Raw genomic sequence first — 8,203 nt, 5'->3', positions numbered from 1 at the left:
CTATGGGAGAGCCCAGGGGAGGGGGCGGGGCTGGTGGACAAGAAGAGGGGTCGACAATGGAATTCACGCACACACGCGCGCGCGCGCACACACACACACACACACACAAACACGCACCAAAGGATGAAAGGAAGAGGATGTACTTAAGTAAAAGTAGTCAATGCAATGCCATTTAGTAAAAGTACTTAATATTATAAGGAAAAGTAGGCCTACTGTATTGAACATTTTACTTTAGTAAGTGAATTGGCATAAATAGGCTATATAAAGTATACCGTAAAGTCAGTGGTGGTACTATAAGTACTGTACTTAAGTACAATTTTGAGGTATTTGTACTTTACTTGAGTATTTCCAATTTCCAGTACTTTTACTTCTACTCCACTACATCTCAGAGTCAAAATTAGTACTTTTCTTCACTACAATTATTTGAAAACTTTAGTTACTAGTTACTTTGGCAATTTTCATTTAGAAAACATACATTAACTAACCACTTCAACCCTATACATTTCGGCCAATTGGATGCGTCGCAACGCGACACAGTGAGAGCTTGTAGATCGGCTGTTTTCAATAGATTTTCAACTCATTTTGAACTTGTGAAATGGGACATTGTGCAATATGAATAATCTTACTTTTAGTACTTTAAGTACATTTCGATGCAGATACTTGTGTACTTTTACTCAAGTACATTTTCAATGTGTACGTGCGTCCGTGCGTGCGTGCGTGTGTGTGCGTGCGTGCGTGTCATGCATTGTGTATGAGCCTGGGAGAGTCATTGACACCTCAGGTGTTACATTGGTCACATGACACCTTATAACACCTATCAGCTTTCATCTCTCATACTGAGAGACAGACAGAGAGAGACGAGAGAGAGAGAGACAGAGAGAGAGAGAGAGAGAGAGAGAGAGAGAGAGAGAGAGAGAGAGAGAGAGAGAAGGAATTAGGACAGCTATTGATACGACCTTTCATGTCTGTGTGAAACATAAGAAAAGAGAGAGAGAGAGACACACACACACACACACACACACACACACACACACACACACACACACACACACACACACACACACACACACACACACACACACACACACACACACACACACAGCTGATTCAAACACACATCAAATATGTTATGAACTGTAACTACCAAGCACTTACGGCACAAAAAAACTCTTGCCCCCTCAGCCAGCTGGTCCTGGAACTCTGTGCACAAACACAAACAGAGCCACCAGATAGAACACCCACTGGACTACACCTTATGATAAAACAGTGAAAGGAAAGCTATCTGAAACCAGAAGCGTAGTGTCCATTGGGCCACTCAGGCACAGGGCAGGCCCAGAGAGCTTGGCTAGTCTAGCGTCTGAAATACTGGCGCGAAAAAACAAGAAAAACAACAAAAGATATACGCTAGCCTATATATACTTTTGGGAGTAACCTTGCGTCACCAGACTTTCCACCTCACCTCGGAGTGACATTGGCAGCTCCTGTGTGCATGCCCATTTCTGTTGTAGCCCCAGCTGCCAAAGTGTCTAAAATCACACCAACCACAGCAAGTCGCTGTTGTTTTAAATGGTCCCCCATTAGCACGTCGGCAAAACTGGTTGCACCTCGCTCGGAGTTGCGTCTCGTCCTCGTAGTTCCACCCCCCCGCCCCGCTTGCGATGTCAGTCAACATTTGAATCCACACTACGTGGCGTACACGCCTGCTGAGCACCGTGACCGATCCAAAACAAAGACAAATCACAGACTCAGCGAGCACAGTCTTGCAATCGAGAAAGGCAGTCATAAGACTATGTATACACTACAGTATGCACACACTGCACACAAAATGAAGTGGAAACTGAGCTACATTTCCTAACCGTCTGTCCACTGTACCAAGACATCAGAGACACATACTTCCCACAGATTACAATTTAGGCATTTATCAGAAGCTTAATCCAGAGCGATTTACAATAAGAACAACACATGGTATCAATACATAGAAATTAGTCATGAAGGATCATAAGCTAAAGGACCTAGCATCCGTCTAACAGTAGCATATATGTAGAATGAGACTATAAAGTGCTATCATATTATGTCTACATAAAATGCTATCTAAATTACACAAATTGAGCCTTTGCATACACCTGTAAGGTTGTCGAGGCTAGGGCAAGTGCTACAGGCTAAGATGGAGTCTGAAGAGGTGAGTTTTCAGACTACGGCAGAAGATTGGGAGTGAATCTGCAGTTCTGATGCATTCCATAGTTTTATAGAGACAGAAGGGAGAAGAGTCTGGGACGTGTGTGTGGAGCGTTGTCCAGGGTGTTTTAGAGAAGAGTCTGGGACGTGTGGAGCGTTGTCCAGATGTTTTAGAGAAGAGTCTAGGACGTGTGGAGCGTTGTCCAGGGTGTTTTAGAGAAGGGAGAAGAGTCAAGGACGTGTGGAACGTTGTCCAGGGTGTGTTAGAGAAGGGAGAAGAGTCAAGGACGTGTGGAACGTTGTCCAGGGTGTTTTAGAGAAGGGAGAAGAGTCAAGGACGTGTGGAACGTTGTCCAGGGTGTTTTAGAGAAGGGAGAAGAGTCAAGGACGTGTGGAACGTTGTCCAGGGTGTTTTAGAGAATGTTCCACCATAGCCTCCCTGCGTTGGTTGATCTGAGCGACTATAGCTACAGCGGAGCAGTTTGACGTCATGCCCAGGACACACACACACACACACACACACACACACACACACACACACACACAGACACACACACACACACACACACACACACACACACACACACACACACACACACACACACACACACACACACACACACACACACACACACACACACACACACACACACACACCCACACACACACACACACCTCTGGACAGGAAGTGCTTGCTTGCCACTGCTCGCGCTCCTGGGTTGCCCCCGGAAATGGGCCCCTCCCCTCCACTGTGTCGCCACGAAGACCCCATACACAATGAAGGTCACGACAGGAAGCCAGGCGCAGGAGCACTTCCTGTCTGAAGGGTGGGGGGTGCATACCATCCATCTATCTATCTATCTATCTATCTATCTATCTATCTATCTATCTATCTATCTATCTATCTATCTATCTATCTATCTATCTATCTATCTATCTATATATCTATCTATCTATCTATCTATATATATATATCTATATATCTATCTATATATCTATCTGTCATTAACTCTGTCTGTCTGTCTGACTGTCTGTCTGTCTGTCCGTCCGTCCGACGCTATTACGACGCATCAAGGCACGGCCAAAATGCATTTTAAAGTCGACAAAATCAACTGTATAGTTTTAGAGGACTAAAATCGTATATTTAGTCCACTAAAACTACTATTAACACTAAAACATAAGATATGACTAAAATGTAATTACATTTTACTCAAAAGACTGTAAATCAAAATGTGTACAGTACACTAACTACAATGAACATGAACCAGATACTTTGATCCATGATTGATGTGAGTACTTTATTATGAAAGCCTGGGTATCGAGGCTAGTACTTTATTAACAGTTTGTAGGAAGAAAAACAAATCACACCCGTGTGAAGTGAGGGGCGCTCTTATCATCATACATCATCAAACATCATCACATTCCGGCCAATCACGCTATTGGTGTCCTCACTTTTCTGTCCTCACTTTTTATCCTCAATACGTACAATTCTCAGCCAATCAAATCATCGCTATGGGGTACTCAGCCAATCAAATCATCGCTATGGGGTACGCAGGCAATCAAATAATCACTATGGTGTATATGGCCTACGCACACACAAAGCTGGGCATAGAAACAACAGGAAAGTGCAGTTCAATAGAGGGTATGCGCATGCTTAAAGTGAATGGCAAATCGAGTGGCAAAGCAACATGCAAAGTGAGTTTAACATTGTTTAATGTCGTTTAATGCAATCAGATAGGACTTTTCTGTTTGGATGTATGGGCTGTCAAGGCCAGAAAGTCGTTTTTTGCCACTCAGTAGACATTCCTGCATAACCTCCGGGTTTGGTGATGATGTCACCTGCATACCCTCTATAGAAGGTCTGCATCCTTTGAGCTGCCATTCATACAGAACCCTGCAGGTCCAGAGGTCATTCATACAGAACCCTGCAGGTCCAGAGGTCATTCATACAGAACCCTGTAGACCCAGAGGTCATTCATACAGAACCCTGCAGGCCCAGAGGTCATTCATACAGAACCATGCAGGCCCAGAGGTCATTCATACAGAACCATGCAGGCCCAGAGGTCATTCATACAGAACCCTGCAGGTCCAGGTCATTCATACAGAACCCTACAGGTCCAGAGGTCATTCATACAGAACCCTGCAGGTCCAGAGGTCATTCATACAGAACCCAGCAGGCCCAGAGGTCATTCATACAGAACCCTGCAGGCCCAGAGGTCATTCATACAGAACCCTGCAGGTCCAGAGGTCATTCATACAGAACCCTGCAGACCCAGAGGTCATCCATACAGAACCCTGCAGGCCCAGAGGTCATTCATACAGAACCCTGCAGGCCCAGAGGTCATTCATACAGAACCCTGCAGGCCCAGAGGTCATTCATACAGAACCCTGCAGGTCCAGAGGTCATTCATACAGAACCCTGCAGGTCCAGAGGTCATTCATACAGAACCTGATTCATAGTTCATACAGAACCCTGCAGGTCCAGAGGTCCTTCATACAGAACCCTGCAGGTCCAGAGGTCATTCATACAGAACCCTGCAGGTCCAGAGGTCATTCATACAGAACCCTGCAGACCCAGAGGTCATTCATACAGAACCCTGCAGGTCCAGGTCATTCATACAGAACCCTGCAGGTCCAGAGGTCATTCATACAGAACCCTACAGGTCCAGGTCATCCATACAGAACCCTGCAGGTCCAGGTCATTCATACAGAACCCTGCAGACCCAGAGGTCATTCATACAGAACCCTGCAGGTCCAGAGGTCATTCATACAGAACCCTGCAGACCCAGAGGTCATTCATACAGAACCCTGCTGCAGGCCCAGAGGCCCGGCCCAGGTAGGGCTCTGCCTTCTTTTTCAGGTCCGTTGATAACTCTACCGCTGTGTTCTATGTGCGCGTGCGTGTGTGTGTGTGATAATCATGCAGATTTGAAGAACATCTGTCGAACACATGTTACCATGGAGAGAAAGAGAGAGAGCGAAGAGAGAGAGAGAGGGAGAGAGAGGCAGATTTTGGAGAGAATTAGACTAAGATAGAAAAGTGTGCGTGCGTGCGTGCGTGCGTGCGTGCGTGCGTGCGTGTGTGCGTGCATACATTTTATTGATGTATGTACATTTTATCGTACATTTTGAATTCTGGAATTCTAGGCTACTTAACAGAGTAATTATATTGCAGTATTGATTGATTTACTATTTAAAAATGTGAGTACTAAACTCTATGATTCAATCACATTAACTCTGTCTGTCTGTCTGTCTGTCTGTCTGTCTGTCTGTCCGTCTGTCTGTCTTTCCAGGTGGTCTTGGTTTCTGTGTAATGGAGGGAAAACCCCAAAGGATTGTGGGTCGTGACTGGATCACTGAAACACTGTGTGTGTGTGTGTGTGTGTGTGTGTGTGTGTGTGTGTGTGTGTGTGTGTGTGTGTGTGTGTGTGTGTGTGATCCTGAAGGTATGTTCTGAATTACAGAGGACTTCAAAAGTTATGACACATGTGCACGCGCACACACACGTGCACGTGCATGTGCGCGCGCACACACACACACACACACTCACACTCACACACACACACACACACACACACACACACTCACACTCACACACACACACACACACACACACACACACACACACACACACACACACACACACACACACACACACACACACACACACACACAATGATGTTTATATACTACAGAGCTTTAGGTCTAATACTAACACAAACACAAAAATTGGCAGAACTGAAAACACACAGACTCTCTCTCGCACGCACGCACGCACGCACGCACGCACGCACGCACGCACGCACGCACGCACGATTCTGTCTCTTTGTCTCTCCAGTAACAGTGAGGTCATATATAAGGAATCCTCTCTCTCTCTCTCTCTGAGTGTGTGTGGGTGACATCATTGCATACCATAAGATGACAGACAGACAGGTCTGATCCAGTCACTAACCTGTGTGTGTGTGTGTGTGTGTGTGTGTGTGTGTGTGTGTGTGTGTGTGTGTGTGTGTGTGTGTGTGCACATTCGTGACCTCCTGGGGTTAAAGGTTAAGGGTCAACAATGGTCACCAGCAGCTGTGGAGAAATCATCTGTTTTTGAGCGTCTCTGTTAAACAGCTAGGCCTATAGTACGTCTGTGTGTCTGTCCATTTTCTCAGTTTTTGCACTCGATACATTATACTATATGTGAAAATTGGCCACCGATCTGATTTAAATGCTTTTTATTGAAAAATACGGATGATACGGGTGCTAATACCCACCCGAGGACTACCTAACATCCGTGGCTCTGGGGTGAGACCTTTATATTTGGAACACAAACATTTCTGTTGATATGTGGGTTGTAAATGGAAGAACACCAGGGGCCCGTTCCACGAAACTTGGATTAGAGATTAAACCGGGATTTAACAGATATCCTGGTTTAATATATCCTGGATCAGCGATTAACCGGTTTCATGAAAGCTGGTTAATCTTGCCAGATTAATTTAACCAGTTAACCTGGATATGTTGAGGCTTGATTCGGTTTCATGAAAGTGATGCTACATTAGTTACCATGGAAACTAATGCTTTGGACTTAGCCTGCTCCGGACCAGGCTAACAGCCAGGTTTAACCTAATCCTGATGTCTTTACTGTTCATTAAGCAGTCAAACTGATCACAAACCAATGATGTTTTCCACACTTATTCAATTATTATAGGTTTATGTTGCCCTATTTTATCGGTCTGCATTAAAGGACTAATTTAAGCACTATATAAAATAAAAAAAACGAAATATATAGGCTGCACAACATCATGACAGCTTGTGAGCTTGTAGATCAGCTGCTTTTGGTGAATGTTCCCCAGAATAGGTTTGCTGTCGTGCAAGTGCACGGTTAAGAAGAATTATTATATTATATTATATTATATTATATTATATTATTATATTATATTATATTATATTATATTATATATTTTTTTTGTAAAAGTGAAAACCACTAAATATTACCATTACTCATTGTTTTACAACATATTACCATTGTAACGTTTCACCCACTATTGAACCCATGACCCACAGTTCACCAGTCTGGCCCCTGTCTGGACAACAACCCCCTTCCCCAAAGGTAGCTCCCTCAGAGGAGGGAGTTATGGCCAAATATCACAATGCGACAATATCATTATGCTTACAATATTAAGAATTCTGTTTTAAGTTAATAGTAGTGGTAAAATGTAAACTATATTTTTGGGGTAGTTAATCATTCAGTCTATCCACTGTTGAGAGTATGTTCTCTCTTTAATTACAGCAGCAGTATTTATTTTAGAAGCTTAAGTCCTTGTATCAGTAAGTCTTGAATAGTAATGATACTGAGATATACAGAAGGGGGCAGTAATGCAACTATTAATGATGCAAACTGCCATAATACCCCATGAAGAAGAAGGATCAGTAAATCTGTGTTCCACCGAATGGGTCTAGAAACAAAAAGCCAGGCTCTGCATTCAGCCAGGCTTTATGATCCTGGCTCAATAAATCCGCCCATTCTAAGCCTCGCTTGGCTTTAGTGGAACAGAATAAACCAGGCTGTAAAGACCAGGATTTAAAAAGCCTGGTTTTGGCCTAAATCCTGGATTAGTTAATCCAAGTTACGTGGAACAGGCCCCAGGTTGAAGTTCCGCCATGACTGAGATACCATGACAGTTATGTTTCTATGAAGACCCCAGCTCTAAACTGCTGAAGTACACTGGTTGGACACACACACACACACACACACACACACACACACACACACACACACACACACACACACACACACACACACACACACACACACACACACACACACACACACACACACACACACACACACACACACACACACACACACACACACACACACACACACACACACACACACACACACACATTTAAGACTGCTATCATCAAAAGGTTGACTTTGCTACCATCTTCTGGCCAAACATGATGCAACATGACATGTAGAACTGTTCCGTTTCCAAACGCTGCATTACATGATATATAAACTAACACTGGTTTCTTTCAA

Source organism: Electrona antarctica (genome assembly GCF_951216825.1).
Source record: "Electrona antarctica genome assembly, chromosome: 21".
NCBI lineage: Eukaryota > Metazoa > Chordata > Actinopteri > Myctophiformes > Myctophidae > Electrona > Electrona antarctica.
The sequence above is the reverse complement of the archived record's forward strand: the minus strand, read 5'-3'. Positions refer to the sequence as shown.